Genomic DNA, 17003 nt, shown 5'->3' with positions numbered 1-17003 from the left:
TGAAATTGGACTTTTTTTAAGTACAGTAGGTCTTACACTATAAATCTCTAGGCAACTTTCTGTATTTTTGATAAAGTGTTTAATTATACTAAGTACAGATATGTCATAGAAAGGAACTATTGCTCATGTACCATTTTTCCTAAATTAGCAACTACTGTAAGCTAATTTCTTTCTTAAATTTTGTAGAGTTGCAGCATATTGAAAATTGGCTGACTTGGTTTCAGTTTATTCCAATATCTACAGTCTTGCCAATAGAAAGAGACATTGTTATCACTTTCTCCTCCACCAGCACCATACCCCTTGTCTCTCTTAGTTTAGGGTTGATTTGTAAATGTCTTACTATAAAAAATAATTAATGCTAAATTATTCCATGTTGTTATATTATCAGTGTCCTATCTGAATCCATACTAATATAATTAGAGATAAAGTCGACACTGAAATAACAACTAGCTCTTAAAGTTCCATGCATGTTAAGTAGCATTTACTGTGCTGGCAGAACAGAATTTAGGTCTCGAAAATAATTTGATATTAAAAGACAAAAGTAAACAAATTAGACTGTAAGTTTGTTTTTTCCCCCTGGGTATTAATCAGCCCCAGTAAACCTTGTATTGTACTCTTCAAATCTGCATTAATCAGAATTTAGGTTTTGAAAGTCAAAAGGAAAAAAATTGTCTCCCTCTGGTGGGGAATATAACAAGTTTTTCTTTCCTTTTTTTCCTGCAGTCAATTTCAGCTAAGTTTCATGATGCTTTAAAAGAGTACACTTGGATAATCAGTTTATCATCTTTTAAACAGATTTTACTGTCTTTTGACATGATCAACACTCAGAAAATCCAGATTCAAAAGTCATTTTTACTTCTTTTACTTTTTTTTCCTGAATAAAAGGATAAAAGAAGGAAAATAGAAAGCCTATGTCAACAAGTAGGAAAGTTCTGTTTTACATGAAATACTCAGCTCTAAATGGACTGGGTGATAAAAATTTTATTTTAGAATCTGTTAGTTTTGAACTTACACCCCTGAATAAGCTGTTTCAGAAAAGGAAAGTCCTGGAAGACCACACCACACCCCCTTCACCCAGATCGTCTGTCAAGAGTTCCCCTGGCTTCTCTCCTTTCTCTATAAGGCCAAAACACTTTCCCATAACCTCCATTGTATCACCTATTGCCTTACATTGCCATTCTTGTTTGTGTGTCAATATCTTCCGTGAGACTATGAGCCACTCAAAGAGAGAGATCCTGCCTCATACATCTCCAAGTCACTAGTATTTAGCTTGGTCTTCAGCACAAAGAAGAACTTACCTCTGTGCCAGGCAGTGTGCAAAGCTTTCAACATACAACCATGGAGAAGATACAACTGTTTCCTGCCTTCATGAAACTATAATCTAATGGGAAAAAATGGGTTGATCTGGAGTACATATTACCATAGAAACAATATATTAAATAGCAACTACTAACCCACAAAAGCCTATACAGTTTATATTTGACGTTGAAATGAATTAAAATTTCCCTTTAGGCAGATTCATCCCTTAAAAGTTCTACAGAGTTATTCTCATTGTGATGTATAGAAAGAATTTTGAAGTACAACTTTGTATGTCTGGAACCATTCAGTTAACAAACATGTACTGAGTATCTACCATGTGTCAGGCACTGCGCTAAGCCATGGAAACACATTCTGGTCAGGAATGCCAGGTAATAAATAAGTAAACACATTTTTAAAAGCTGAGTATGCATGTAATTTGTGCTATGAAGGAAAAAATTAAGGTGACAGAGGATGGAGTATATCAATTGGTGTTCGAGCAGGAAACAGATTTTATACTCAATGAGGTAATTGATGAGAGTTTAATAAAGGGACTTTGTAAAATGTGTGGACAGTATTAAGGTAAACGAGTAAGGGAAAGCAAAACACCTTAGAACTAGTAAAAGTGGAAGGTCACTGCTACCCGTAGGCCTCAGTAGGGAGGGAAAGGAGCAGTTACCAGAACACAAAGAAAAAACTATAGCTAAAGGAAAGATCTTCCAACAAGAACTCTGGTTTTCAGTATCAAACACAGCCACCAATGACTTGCAGTCCGGGCGTGGAGGGTCATAAATGCACTGATCTCTCTCTCCTCTGAGAGTACCCTGCCAAGTCTCCCTTTGATCAAACCCAACCAGAAGCCAGAAGGCCATGAAGCTTTCTGCTGCTTTCTTTAAAGGTCAGCTTCCTGTCACCAGTAGAAAGAGTCTCTAAAGAGTGGCAAATGGAGAACAGTGGTACAGAGAGTTATTAAGTCACCCAATGTTGGAAGAGGTGACATCAGAGCCAAAATCCACATAAAATTTTTTTTAATGGGGACCAGATCAAGTAGAGATTTTGAAATGGGAAAAGTCTTGGTGGCCCAACTCTACAACTAACTAGAAACTTAATGTTGTACCAGTCACTTCACATTTTTGGCTACATCAGTAAAATGAACAGATTGGACTATGATGACCTCTAAGCTCCCTTTCATCTTGAACCATTTGGAATTCTCTTTGAATTTCATGATTCTACTTCCTCTTAATATCCCCTCCCATGATGCTTCAATAGTATGAGGATACATTGAATGTTTATAAATTAGGGCCTCACTAGATTTTCTGAGAGTTGACAGTCCCACAAGTAAAGAAGAAGGGAAATGAAAAAACCTGCCTAGACTTATCTAACTCACAGAGTTTGCAGCAAGTCTTTAGCCTATGTGTGAAAGCATATGAAGAGACCTGGCTCATGACATACCCAAAGCCGACACATCTTCATAGAAAATGGTTTAATTGAAATTATCCCAAGAATATGATTTACTCCTTTTGAAAATTTCACCAGAGTTTTTCTATTTTCAATCAAAACTTTTTACAAACCACATTTTAAAGTTGGCAAAAGAAAGTTCAAATGACATGGATTATCTTTCTCTTGGAACTAATATACATACATCAGGGTTTATTGTGACAGTCACAAGTGAAGTACACTAAATTAAATTATTATTCCCATCTTAACTGACTCACTGGGTAGAAATAAGTTCACATGCCAATATAGGGGCTGGTTCTGGTCCACATGACTGTACCATTGGGATTTAAATTATCACAGTATTTGTGTACTAACTGGATGAAAAGTGGTAGACTTTTTCTTTTTTTTTAACTTTTTTCTTGCTTTCATGGAGACTGGCCTATACATGGAATTCTATGTAATGGGTCAGAATGCAATAGTAGAAGGGGTAGACATTTCTCAACCCAAAAACTATTAATTCATTCTCTTATTCATTCATTCGAAATTGACTTACTAAATGCCAGTCACCAATGTTTGTGTGTTAGATGGTAAAGAAGAGCTAGTACTCATGGAGCTAACCAGTAGGAGCTGCCACCACCAGATGTCACTAACTCCACCCCTCACCAATAATCCTCTGTGAGTATGGAAACACGTTTTTAACCTTAAAAGGTTTCATATTCACCACATTTGTACAAAAATAGGTACGTTTTAGTGTCTGTTAATTGAAAAAATACTTAATGACACATATGACAGCAAATTCAGTAATCCTTTCAATAAACATATTTATTCATCGTAAGAATCTCTACATATATTTGAAAGGAAGTAGTGCATTCATTCAGGAAACACTGTTTTGCCCATTGACAATATATCAGGTGCTTATGGAATTGTGGACCTTTTGCCATGCAGCCTAACCCCTCCCCAGAAATCTACAGACTTCAGGTACAGAGATACTGTGCTGAAGCCTGTGACGACCTAAAACCAGGCTGTGACTTCCACAGTCCCAATGCACTTGCCGTATTATGCCATAAGAATGATACCATGTTCATACAACGTTACTCTGTCAGTTTCTAGCAATGCTATTTTCTTGTCCCCAAAATCTCATAGTTTATATGAAAATAGTTTTCAGATGTTTTAGTTATATCCTCTTTCACATCACACCACCTTTTGCCCCAGACACAACTGCATGTTGGCAGGAGGAAGGCTGAACTCTTCAAAGAAACTCCACCTTCTTACCATAAGGATGATGGTTTTTAGACAAAGGATGTGTTTCGGATTCTCTTGTTACCTAGTACCATCCCTGCCCCCAAAAGACACTTCTCCATCACTCAGCTAAATGGACTCTTATCAGGTCCACCTCACTAATATGACAGATGTGCCATTAAATGTCCAAATCCCAAAACAAAACATAACTTGACCTGATGCTTAGCATGACTCCACCATGCTAAACAGTAGGTAACACGTATCAAACAGTTGTATAGCCAATGCGCTGAGAGACAAGAGACAAATTGTCGCTAATTCTGCTGGGGGAAGAGTTCCCAGAAAGTACATTTGACTTGGACCTTAAAGAGTAAGTACACTTTTTTCTTTGTCTTTTACTTTTTTTAAATTTATTTATTTTTATTATTATACTTTAAGTTCTAGGGTACATGTATACTTGTAACACATTGTGGAGATATAAGAGTCATCCAGGGGAAACATTTCTGGGGAAAAATGAGAATAGAAGAGATCTGGAACATAACAAGCAGTCTAGGGACTCGGTTTTTTATTTTAGGCAATAATTACTGGCTTAGGCAGTTTAAGAAGTCAGTGTTGACCATTGCTTGGTAGACAGAGAAGCACACCAGTGAGGGAAAGCAGCATCCCCAAAGAGCAGACAGAAAAAAAAAAAAAAAAAGATAAATGCCACAGTGAAGACAGAACCCAGGCAGAAGTAATCTTTTTCTCCTTCAAACCCTTTGGTACTTTTCATTCTACACACATGGCACTTATCACAGATTACTTTGCCATCCAGTCCTTTATGTTCTTTTATTTTTTCCTCTAGTGGATTGTAATTGAATTCACACAAGGGGCAGCAATGTGATAGAGTGTAAATAGCAGAGGATTTGTAACCGGACAGTCATGTTCAAATCCTAGCTTCAACACTCCACATATATAACCTCAGACAGGTCTCTCAACCTCTCTTAGTTTTCATTCTTTATAAAATATGGATGATAATGCATATTTATGACAAAATGACAAAACGACTCTTGGGGTTGTTTTTAAGAGTACGTGAATGAAGTAAGGCATACGAAGTCTAGCATACAGGAGACACACAACAAATATGTTTCTTCCCCAATCTAATCTCCACGTGAGAAAATGATTGTCTTCACATCTTTCACATAGTTGGTGCTCATTATGGGCTGAAGGCAAAGTAGTTGTGTTACAGCATTGCATTCCACATCACCCAGATTATACTGCCTTGAATAATCTGGATTTGTTTGTAGTCTACATGAAGTTTACTCCAAAAATCATTTATGAATCACCTTCAATTACTGGCACTGCTAGTGCCTAGGGCCATAAAGTATGTTCAACAGGGGCCTTGCACTCTGAGTGAGTTATTTCTTTGGTGACTTATCCCTATAGAAAAACTTTTAAGGAAATTAACCAATCATATGCTGAATGGGGTCACTAAACCCGAGTAATATAAGAATATATTTTTAGAGTCAGGTAACTCCTTCATGAGAATGCTTGATAATGCTATGAGGGCTTTAGACAAAAACTAATAATGCAGCTAAAATCAAGACTCTTACCAGAAGAAAATATCTGGGGAGAAAATGTTGCATTCTATGCTCACAAAACTGTGTTTGATCTTATTAGTGAATTGGTCCTTTAAGTATGATATGGATGAATAGATTTAAAACTGGTTCAGTGGTATAATAAAATTCCTGTTTACACTTTTGTATAACCTCAGGAGCTGGAAAATCACTACCCCAGGTTGTGATCCAAGATGAGATTATTTAAGGTAGCACCGTACATGATAGAAGCCTAAAGGAAAGAGGCCCAGTGAGGAATAGCTCAGACAGTGGCCACAAGTCATCTCCCAAGGACAGAATGTCCCAGTATCATAGATAGAGCAGTACTAAAGGTGGCAGTACTTGTGGACAAACACAGTAATCCAAAGATGCAGAAGAATAGGAAGAGATAAGAAAACTCAAGCATACCTTAGATAATCAAGACTAAGAGGCTGCTTAATTAGAATTGAATTGGAGTGGCTCGAAAATAAATTGTAAGTAAGTCAAGTTTAGGGAGAAACCTTCTCCCTAATCACATTGCCATTGTGACTGTGCTCTGTTCTCTCTCCTTTACTCCACTCTTTAGCGTCTTGACCCAATCCCTTATCTCTTTCTATATTTGTAAGGAGAGAATTTTTATCAGGCCCCTCACATTGGCTGGGCACTGTGCAGGGCATTCATACGTGGTATCTATTTCATATTACAATTACCCTAAGAATTAAGTGCTGGTATTAGCCCCATTTTGCAGATAAGGAACTCAAGACTTAGAAAAGTATGGACCTGCCCATATTTATACATAACTAAGTAGAAGAGCTGAAATATGAACTCAGGTCTGCCTGATGGCAAAGTCTGTGCTTCTTAGACTGTTCAAGTTTAGTATGTTACCCCTCAAACAGGTACTTATATTTTATACATTGATAAGTGTTGTTAAATTTTAAATTTATTACGTACTCTCAAAGAATTTTTAAAAATCATTTTAGACTCAAAGAAATATATTTCTAATGGTAAGATTTCAGCTGAGGTCCAGTGATAACTGGAAGCCAGGAAGATAAAATGAGCAGTAGAAAATCATCCTAGTTGAACTCAAATTATAACCCATAGGTGGCTAATGCAGCCAAGTCATAGGGCTAGATGTGAGTCAGAAAGAAAATGTTTTTGAACTTGCAACAGAGCTTCAAAGTGGTATGGTTGAAGGAGAGTGATAAGGTCGAACAAAAAACTGTCTCCAACTTAACCTCAAGAAATGGAAAAAAAAAATGGGAATACTCTTCAGAATGGGGATAAGAGCTGGATATACTGGTGCTGAACTTCCCTCCTCCCTAAAATACATTCTATGACTTTACTATTCATGAGTATAAATGTTGTCTAGGCTATTCCCAGTTTAAAAAAAAAAGCAATTGGCCATATCCTTTTCAGCATTTTAATGTTGAGCTATTATAATCTCACATTCTAGTGGCCTTCTAACTGCATGGTTATAGTCTCCTTACACTTACTCTGAAATTGTTTTTCCATTGTTATCTTACATTATAGTCGCATCGTAATGTCATGTTTAAAGGTTCCCCATACACTTGTAATGAAATCGTTTTGCAGTTCAGAATGGCATCATATTGGCACTTTAAGCAGGGTATCCATCACCCTGTATTGATAGTTTTCACAACAAAACACCCTATTTTAGTGACTGTGAAAGTAAATAGCTGTTGCCAGTGATCTGTTCTTCCATTTCAAACTTAAATGGTCTCATCTGTTTTATTTTACCTTGCAATTTTCACACCCACTGTGGTATAGGCCAAATTTATACTAGTTGCTTTCAAATGAGGACTGTCATTCCATTGGCTCATAAATGTTTATATGACAAGCCATTTATCTGTTTTGGTTTGGCCCTTGTGCAATAGATAACTCCTTACAATCTGATAATCAATACACTTTGGCCACTTTATTTGTAAAGCTAATGTAGATAAGTCTTCAGCTAATCAAAATCTAGAGGCAAATTATTTGGTAAACTTTTCAAATCAAACAAACTGAATATCTAAAAGCAATGTGTGCAACTACGAAAATTTTATAGCACACTAACACCAAAGAAAGAATTCTACTTCCAAATGGTCACACATGAAAAATCTGAATGGTAATTTAAGGCAAAATTTAATGAAAGACAAGAAATTTAAGAAGAGTAAGTGTTGTGTTATAATTATTACCAAAAACCAGACATTTTTATTTAATTTTTTAAAACATCATCATCACCTCTTGTTGGTTAAATTTTGAGAGCTTAACAATTTGGTTCAAATCTCCACTTCAGAAATTAAATGTTACCTCACTTACACTTGGAAGTAGGCCAGGATGGGTGCAAGTCTCCTGACAATAGGCTTTGTTTTCGAGATCTTTCTATTCTCTGCTACTAAAGGAGCCATTACTGCCTCCACCACAATTCCTCTACAGCTGTTTCAACAGTTCTTCACAGGACCAGCTAGAAGTTGGAGGAGCAAAAGAGAAAATAAAAGTGATAAATTATTGTAAGAAAAGATTTCTGCTAGCATTTTCAAACTCAAATTTGGCATTCAGCTGGAGCTGGGCGCAAAGCTTCAGATAAGCCTTTATTGTATATAAAACTACTTCTCTTTTTTGGGGAGTTAATACTGATAATGAGGATGATGCAACTAGCAAATCAGTTGCATCCAAGTGTTAAAGACCATAAATCCACTCGTTTTAGCTGTTTTTGCTTGAGCTAATGCTCAAATATATTTTCTGTCAGGAAGCAAGTGGCAATAGCTGCAGCAAAGATATTGGTTCTTGGATAACCCAAGGTGCCCCAAGAAATGATAATAAATTCCTTAAAATCTCCTCCCCAAATTTGAATGCAATTTATTTAAAAGCTAAATATATGTTCTCCACAAGAGACTATGGCATGAGGTGAAATGCCTAACTAAATATGAAATAGGATTAAGAATCACTCCACAGTGCCCAGCCCAAATGCTACCATCTCGGTGTGAAGGTCCCCTGCCTTTCATTTCAAAATTGCATTTAAAATAAACCAAAGACAAAAATTCTTATTTGAATGACCACACATGAAAAACTTGAGTGCAGTTTTAAAATATAAGCCTAATTATAGGCAGCTGAGTACTGCATGGGAAAAAAAAAATCATATAACCTTGTAGAAGGGCCTAACTATACAATCACAGTGTCTGAATTTCTCTTCCCTCTGGCTCTAAGAGCATTTTAACTGCTTATAATCAACATCCTCTTCTACTCCTGAAAGTAACTGGTAGTTCTAGACTTCCTTCAGTCCCCACAGAGGCTCAACCCTGCCCCTCTCATTCATAGCCATTGATACTGCTTCCCTCTTCATCGGGAAAATTGAATTCATTGGTGTGATCCCATCATCCAGCTTTCTATCTCGTACCCACTACAACCTACACGTGTATCTATGGCCACACACATTGACACTTTTCTTCCAGTCTCAGAGAAAAAGGTGAGTTTTCCTTTGTTTAAGACCCATCTTCTTCCTCTAGGAGCATCATTTAATCAGGTGAACCTCTCTCACATACATCTTAAGCCAGCCTCTCTCTCTCTCTCTCTCCTACTGTCTCCTTTTCAGCATATAAACATCTTGAAGCTACTCCCATCATTGAAAAAAATTCTCCCTCGATTCCATATCTCCCTTAGCCACATATCTGCCCCGAATTATGGTCTAGCTTCTCTCCCCACCCCACCATATCTCCAGCTAAACTTTTCAAAACATCAGCATCCATCATTTTCATTCACAGCTCCATTGCAGTATCCTCCATACCTTCCTTTCTACTGGAATTGTCCTTATTTCAGTAGTCATCTTTCTGTATTTCACTAGCTACACTGAATTCTGTTAATAATTATCTCCTCCTTAATGAAACTCTATTATACCTAGACTTCAATTCAACCATCCTTTCCTGATTTTCTCCAATCCACTCATTATTTCTTCTCTCCTTTTAATATCAACTCCTCTTCCTCTACCTACCCCTTCACTGGTGTTTCTTCACCTTCTAAATGCTATTCCTCCTTTGCCCTCATAAAACTTCTTTAATCCTTGTGACTCTAAATACCACATAAAAGTGGATGTGTCGTTTACCTCCAACACTGACTTCTCTCCTGATTTTTCTTTTTTTTTTTTTTTTTTTTTTTGAGACGGAGTCTCGCTGTGTCGCCCAGGCTGGAGTGCAGTGGTGCAATCTCGGCTCACTGCAAGCCCCGCCTCCCGGGTTCACGCCATTCTCCTGCCTCAGCCTCCCGAGTAGCTGGGACTACAGGCACCCACAACCACACCCGGCTAATTTTTGTATTTTTAGTAGAGACAGGGTTTCACCGTGTTAGCCAGGATCCGCCCACCTCGGCCTCCCAAAGTGCTGGGATTACGGGCGTGAGCCACCGCGCCCGGCCTCTCCTGATTTTTCTGTTCATATATATAACTGTCCACTAAACAACTCTACCCAAGTGTCCCGTAGACATCATAAACTTAGCATGTCCAAAGTGGCATTTATCATCTTTTCCCAAACTCATCTCTTCTTGCTATATCCTCTTTCTAAATTAATATCACCTCTATCCCCTGAGACGCTCAAACCAGAAACTTAGGAATCACCCTTGACTGCCTACTTCATTCTCTACATTAACCAAGCCTTTCTGACTTAGTCAATTAAAATGTTATCGAATATCATACTCTCTTCTCCATCCCTACTGCTTCTCCCTTAGTGAAAGCCCTGGTAATCAGAAGCTAGTCTCTTTAATAGCCTCTGTATCTGTCTGCCTTTATTTGGTCTTGCTGCCCTCAAACGATCTTCTGCAAAACCACCAGGCTGGTATACCTAAAGGCCTAACCATACCATTCCCCTTCTTAGAAACCCTTTAGTTGCTTCTCTCCACAATTTTCCAAGCTCCTTCACATTTCATACTTTGCCTTAAAGAGCTCTCTCCCCCTACTGATCTCTCCAGCTTCATCTCTCACTTCTCCCCGACTCATGTCGTATGATCTAGAAACACTTCAACATTTCTCACAAATACCATTCTGCTTCACACATCCATGACTTCACATGGACTCAAGGGAAGATATGTGGGGTCCTTTCTCTAGTTTGACTTTGATCTACAAGTCAAACTGTGTGTATTTGTTGGCCTTTTATGGATACATACTCAAATTGCCTCAGTTAAAGCAGTTCATTGTAACATAACTGGGGAAATAAGAGACAGGAAATCACACAAAAGCAACACAGAGCCAGACCTAAGGGAGCACTGGAATATCATTCTATATACAACAGTAACTCTAGTAGGGCAGGAGCAGAGGGGAGCACTCCATGGCCATTCACAGCTTCCCCTCCAGAAGTATCTATTCATGGCTCAATTGTTCTACCATTACGGTAGTCCAACTATTCATAGTGGTTCTGCTTTACTGGTTTGGGCACAATTGATTTATTTACTATCACCATACTATGGCTTTTCTCTATTCTCTTTTCTAGCTCATGGATGTTTATTGTCTTCTCTCTGTATGTCTTTCTGTTTTACCTCCTACCTGCCTTATAATTTTATGTATGACCAGAATTTAAACTTTCCCTAAGACAGCATCAGATTGGTTGGTCAGACACCATGTGTATAGATATCGTAGGTACCTCTTTGAGAAGCATTATCCCCCTTAACCACTTCATAGGCCACTTTTGGTGAAGTGTCCTTATCCTGAGTGTGAGTTTCATATAGAGAAATTATGAAGATTTTTGAAAAATCTGCTACCAAGAAGACTTTCGATATAAGTGCACTCTGAGATCCCTCAACAGAAGGTAATATAACCAACAGAAACTTTTTATGTCTTGTAAGTTCACTTTTTAGACAAGATCGGGCACATTCAGGGTGGTATGGTCTTAGATGTAAGTTCACTGTTTAAATCCTTACAATTACACCATCATAACACTCACCTTTTACTGAGCAATGGCTAGGTGACAAATACTTTACATACATTATTTTAATTATTATGAAAACACTGGAAGTCAGTCACTATTCACACCTTACTGAAAATCATCAAGGAAAATTAGTGTGTCAAGGTTGCCCAGGTGACCTAATAAGTGATAAAAGAATTCTAACCCAAAACTGCCTGGTTCCAATGCTAATCCTATTCCTTCTGTACCTTTGCTACATCTAGACTATATTTCTTCATCCTCCTGTCTGTAATTTATTACAGAATGCTCTATAATACTAACTACTTTACAGCTTTTCTTATTCTTCAGCCTTGTCTTTGTTCGATACAAGAACAAAGTTGCAGCTTTTGACACATGATGTCCTAGTCTCATTGTGTCTAATATATGTGAGAACTTTTTCTCCAAATTTCTGTCTGTATCATTCTCAGTCAAAAATTGATCAAAGTTTAAAAATTGACAGTATGATGTCCTCATTAGTCCAGCTCTTCACTCATTGAGAAGATGGCTTCAGTATAGATATAGCCCAGCAGCATTTTTTTCTTTAGTATGTGGGCATACATTAAATATACAAATATGCTGACATCTAAGTAATTTTAAAGTGAGAAAAATGAATGTGGGGTTTTAACTTTTGTTGACTCAGTAAAGAGGCTGGAAGTGTTCATATTTTAAATAAATGTATATAAAATAAAAATGTACATTTCAAAGAAGTAACAAAAATGTGTGCTACGGTGGAAATACAAATATCCTCTTCTCTCTAAGTGGAGTTTTCAAAACTGAAAAGCTTAAGACCATGAACAACTACACACACCCCAGCTTAACTTAGTTCAAATACCACTCAGAGGTGCTGAGTTGAGAGAAATCCTTTGTGAGATCAGGATGTTACACAACTAAATATGACTTTCAACATTTTATTTCTATCATTCTTTTCAAATTGCATTCACAGCCACAACTGCTCTCTTCTAATAAAGGTGAGAGCAATAACATTTCTTCTTTTAGAATAGCAATGATATTACCAAAGAAAAATAATCATAGTTGGCAAATTTATTTTGGAACTCTCAATGGAAACCAACGTTCATTTAACTTGCCCCATAGCTCGCATCCCCCACATCATCACCCAGGAATAATAGCTTACAAATTTTAACATTAAATAAATGTAAAGCATTAGAACTGATGCAAAGTACTATTATTTTGACATACTGTAATTTGAAAAGGGTAAATCAATTTAAACCATTTTTGTTTAAAATCAGCTCCTAAGGCTATAAACTCACAGTGGTTGCCAAGTTTCAACCCAAAGTGAATGTTAAGGTCTATGTTATTAACCCTTGAAAAATGAGCTCTATCATGGAAACAATGACAGACCTGGGCACTACCAGGTACAGCTGCTGAAGCTGACAGTCAGTCAAGTAAGAGTAATGCATGGTTTCTTCATATGCAAATCACAGAATATGTGCTTACCTTTAAAGAGCAATGCCAGATTATTGTAAAAGTGTTTAGATATAAATACCTTTTTTTAAGAAACCAAATTCATTTATACTGAACTCTCTACGGCTGACATACCATGATAAATCACCTCATTACACAGGAAGCCATAAATATGGCTAGTGAGGATGAGTGTGATTGTAAATGAGACTGCTGGAATTCTACTGTGTCTTGCAATGACCCTCAATGAAAAGATGCCTATAGACAATGGTAAGCTTCCCTTGGAAATAGTGCTCCACGCTTACAATGTTATCCAAATAAGTTTTCTGATCCTTGGGGTTTGTTTCTTAAAATAACACTATTAGGGTATATTTTTCATGGCCAAGTCCATGAATTAAACAACAATAAACCTTCTAAACATGTTGCAACACATTAATAAATACAAATTGATGAGTTTATATCCTGGGAAAGGTCACAAAGTAGCCTTCTGGGGTGCTAAGGGTATTCTAAATCTTAATCTATTAGTCATTCCAAGGAGTATGTGTGTATCAGTCCATTTTTATACTGCTATAAAGAACTACCCAAGACTAGGTAATTTATAAAGGAAAGAGCTTTAACTGACTGACAGTTCAGCATGGCTGAGGAGGCCTCAGGAAACATGAGGCCTTCATGGCAGAAGGTGAAGGAGAAGCAAGGTAGCTTCTTCACAAGGCGGCAGGAAGGAAAAGTGCTGAGCAAAGAGGCAAAAGCGCCTTATAAAACCATCAAAAACTCACTCACTATCATGAGAACAGCATGGGGAAGATGGCCCCCCATGATTCAATTACCTCCACCTGGTCTCTTCCTTGACACCTGGGGATTAGGGGGATTATGGGAATTACAATTCAAGATGAAATTTGGGTGGGAACACAAAGCCTAACCATATCAATGTGCGTGTATACGTGTGTGTGTGTATAATCACAGAGCTGTACACTTAAGATTTGTGCACTTTATTCTATGTAGATTATTTTGCAATTTTTTTAAAAAGTTAAAAAGCAAAACAAAACAAAAACATTCCGACATCCCTAAGTCATTTTTTTAAATGACAGCCTAGAGCAAGAACTGCTAACATGAACTTTAAGCATCTCCTCCCAAATTGGAAGCCCATGGCCTATTCTCCAGCCCTTGCCTCCCAAATCCTTTTATATTCTTCATGTGCAAAAATGTCAAGGTAGAACTCTTCCCGGGGCGAATTTACTATTCAAATCTGGAAACATTCAGGCTAAAGTGAGATTTCCAAAAAAGATCGTAATGCCTTTATAGAGAAGTAAGATGAGAAGTTGTCCAGACAGCTGGCAGAAAAAAGGACAGAGAGAAGGAAGATGTAAAGTGTTCTGAAATATATACAGAGCTGGAGATCAAAGATCCCTAGTATGTCTACCCTCAGGAGTCCCCACAGGTTTCTTGATCCTCAGTTCATCATTCCCACCATTATTCATATTCTTGTAATCTGTGCCTCTCACATCCAACTCACCTCCCTCTCACCTGCTCAATCACCAGGTATAGGACAAAAGGAACTACAAAGTCCCCAGCTGTGCTGTCTGCCAAAGACAATAGGTGCTGTAACAATAGCTCAGCCTCATGTTTAAAAATCAAAACGTCCATTTGATTTTCAATTTATTTTTAAGTTAGAAACTTTCTGGCTCTTGGTAAAGAAAACCCAAAACATATTCGATATCTGTGTTTATGCAGTACACAGACACCTGAGTATATGGTAAATGTAGTTTTTGTAGCACATGTTGTTCCTTATTTAATTAATTTAGCCTGACAGAGTTCATAAAAATGAATGCAACAATAGTAATATTTCATTTAGGTCCACTGGCATTTCTCATGATGTACATTAAAAAGATATAATACATATTATAAATGTGAGAGCATCTGTATACACAGACATGCTTTTCACTCCAAGGCACATTAATAGAATGATAAATTCCATGTATTAAATCTATAAGAACCAAAATACTCCGAGTTAAGACATCTGTACAGAATTAGGTGCCAAATGAAATGTCACAATCAAATAAAACTTTATGAGAATCATAGGATTTTTTTTAGAGCTAGAAAGAACGTTTGAAATCACCCAGTAAAACTTGCTCATTGACAGATATCCAACCTCAGTTTTTAAAAAATTAAATGACTTGTATAAGTTCACACAGCAAGTTAATGAAAAAGCCACAGCTAGAATATTCCTTCTCCAGGTACAGTGCTCCTTCTACCACATCATTAGCAGCAATGGCTTGTGAAGAAACAAATGCACAAGGTGTCACTGTAATAACCTCATGTGCTCATTTTAGTGTGTCAATGGATGTTTTTTTTTGATGCATGCTCATAATTTCTCACACTTCTGCTAACTTGGTCAATCTTCCCTCTTCTTGAAGACTGGAACTGGAACCAAACTGGATTCTTTAGACCCTAGAGCACATAGTGCAAATCGAATGGACCCTGTGGGCACTCGGTTGGTGATGGAGTCAAATACTGGTCATTTATATTCTACATGAGTATTCACACAGACTTAGCCAAAAAAACAAGATCAAAATTGTATTTATTTAATATAATACCTTCATCCTAACTAGACCAACCTAATCTGAGAACCGAAATTAAAAAAGAAGTATTACAATTTAAAATGTCTCAACACAGAGCTGAGAACCAAAGCAGACAGAAGCCATGGCAGCAGGGAATGAAAGGGAATAACAATTTTAAGTCCCAGAGCACATTGGATCCACCAAAAGGGTTTCAAAATCACAAATTTATTTATTTATATGTTTTTTTTATTTATTTATTTATTTATTTATTTATTTATTTATTTATTTTGAGACAGAGTCTCGCTCTGTTGCCCAGGCTGGAGTACAGTGGCGCGATCTCAGCTCACTGCAAGCTCCGCCTCCCGGGTTCACGCCATTCTCCTGCCTCAGCCTCCCGAGTAGCTGGGACTACAGGCGCCTGCCACCATGCCCGGCTAATTTTTTTTTTTGTATTTTTCAGTGGAGACGGGGTTTCATCATGTTAGCCAGGATGGTCTCAATCTCCTGACCTCGTGATCCGCCCGCCTCGGCCTCCCAAAGTTCTGGCGTGAGCCACAGTGCCCAGCCCAAAATCACAAATTTAAAAGATCATTAAGACATAGTCTAATTTCTGAAAAGTATACGAAAATTTCAACTGCAATACTTCACTTGATATCTGACATGCGATTACCAAAGACCTAAACTGAAGGCCAGAGAAAACACTAAAACAAACACCCAGCATTGCTGCTGCCCAATTTGGCTTTGAAAAATTATATTTGAGTAACATAAACTTCAGTTTACCCTCCTATGCAGCAGCATAAGTCAGAAACTGTTCCTGTGTCTCAGCTGAAATGTGACATGAAGCTAAGTATCAGGCAGCCGCTCCAGTTTAGACAATACAGTCTTAGAACAACTCTTACCACAAGGACAGTGAAATATTGCAATAGTAGCAGGTTGCTAACTAATACAAATGATTGTAAGATTCCGTATAAATGTTTGAATTTAGAAAATTATCAAGGAAGCAAAAAAGACCAAGAAATTACGGTTAACACAAGCTGTCTTTTGTTCTTTTATAGAAATGTGTGGATGGAAACCATTAACAGCACTGCCTTGGACACTAGTAAAATTCCTGTAGAGTGTTTTATAAAGGTAATGAACTTGTATGTGCCTCACTGAACAGGCCTGCTATTAAGTCTTCCCTAAGAAATGGGATGAGATTACTGGGGTGTTTTGTGAGCGGTGTGAGCTTTGCCCGTACATAGCCAGGAATTTTAATCACTGGCCCCAAAATTATGATTTCCCTAAGTAAAATAAAATAGAAACCAATCCAGTACACACTCTACATCATCGATTTTTAATCTGCTTCATTTTAAAGATTTCTCTTGTTAGAAGCACATTTGGGGAAAAGGAGTAAAGTAGAAATTTCAAATGACAAATGTCCAGCCTTGACAACCCAACCACAAACAAATTAAATGTCCATCTCTGTCACAGCTGGCAACCCCAGCCTGGCTTGAGGGAAATCCTCCATGTTGTTTAGAACAAATGTATTGGAGGTTAATCAAAATCTAATGAATCCCTTAGGA

General features: G+C 37.5%; 2 long non-coding RNA genes across 4 annotated transcripts in view; one reads left to right on the top strand and one right to left on the bottom strand.

Annotated features, from left to right (window-relative positions):
* Window positions 1-17003, bottom strand: part of LOC109026692 (uncharacterized) — a 98990-nt gene that overhangs the window by 76915 nt on the left and 5072 nt on the right. For both annotated transcript variants that reach the window (XR_010130519.1, XR_002005768.3), the window contains exon 3: window positions 7860-8004. This is a non-coding gene — a long non-coding RNA (uncharacterized lncRNA). The remainder of the gene's footprint in view (window positions 1-7859; window positions 8005-17003) is intronic.
* LOC109026682 (uncharacterized) overlaps window positions 1514-17003 on the top strand; it is an 83725-nt gene continuing 68235 nt past the window's right edge. For both annotated transcript variants that reach the window (XR_008668658.2, XR_002005759.2), the window contains exons 1-3: window positions 1514-1688; window positions 3318-3408; window positions 16497-16569. This is a non-coding gene — a long non-coding RNA (uncharacterized lncRNA). The remainder of the gene's footprint in view (window positions 1689-3317; window positions 3409-16496; window positions 16570-17003) is intronic.

Source organism: Gorilla gorilla, chromosome 1 (genome assembly GCF_029281585.2).
Source record: "Gorilla gorilla gorilla isolate KB3781 chromosome 1, NHGRI_mGorGor1-v2.1_pri, whole genome shotgun sequence".
NCBI lineage: Eukaryota > Metazoa > Chordata > Mammalia > Primates > Hominidae > Gorilla > Gorilla gorilla.
The sequence above is the reverse complement of the archived record's forward strand: the minus strand, read 5'-3'. Positions and strand labels throughout refer to the sequence as shown.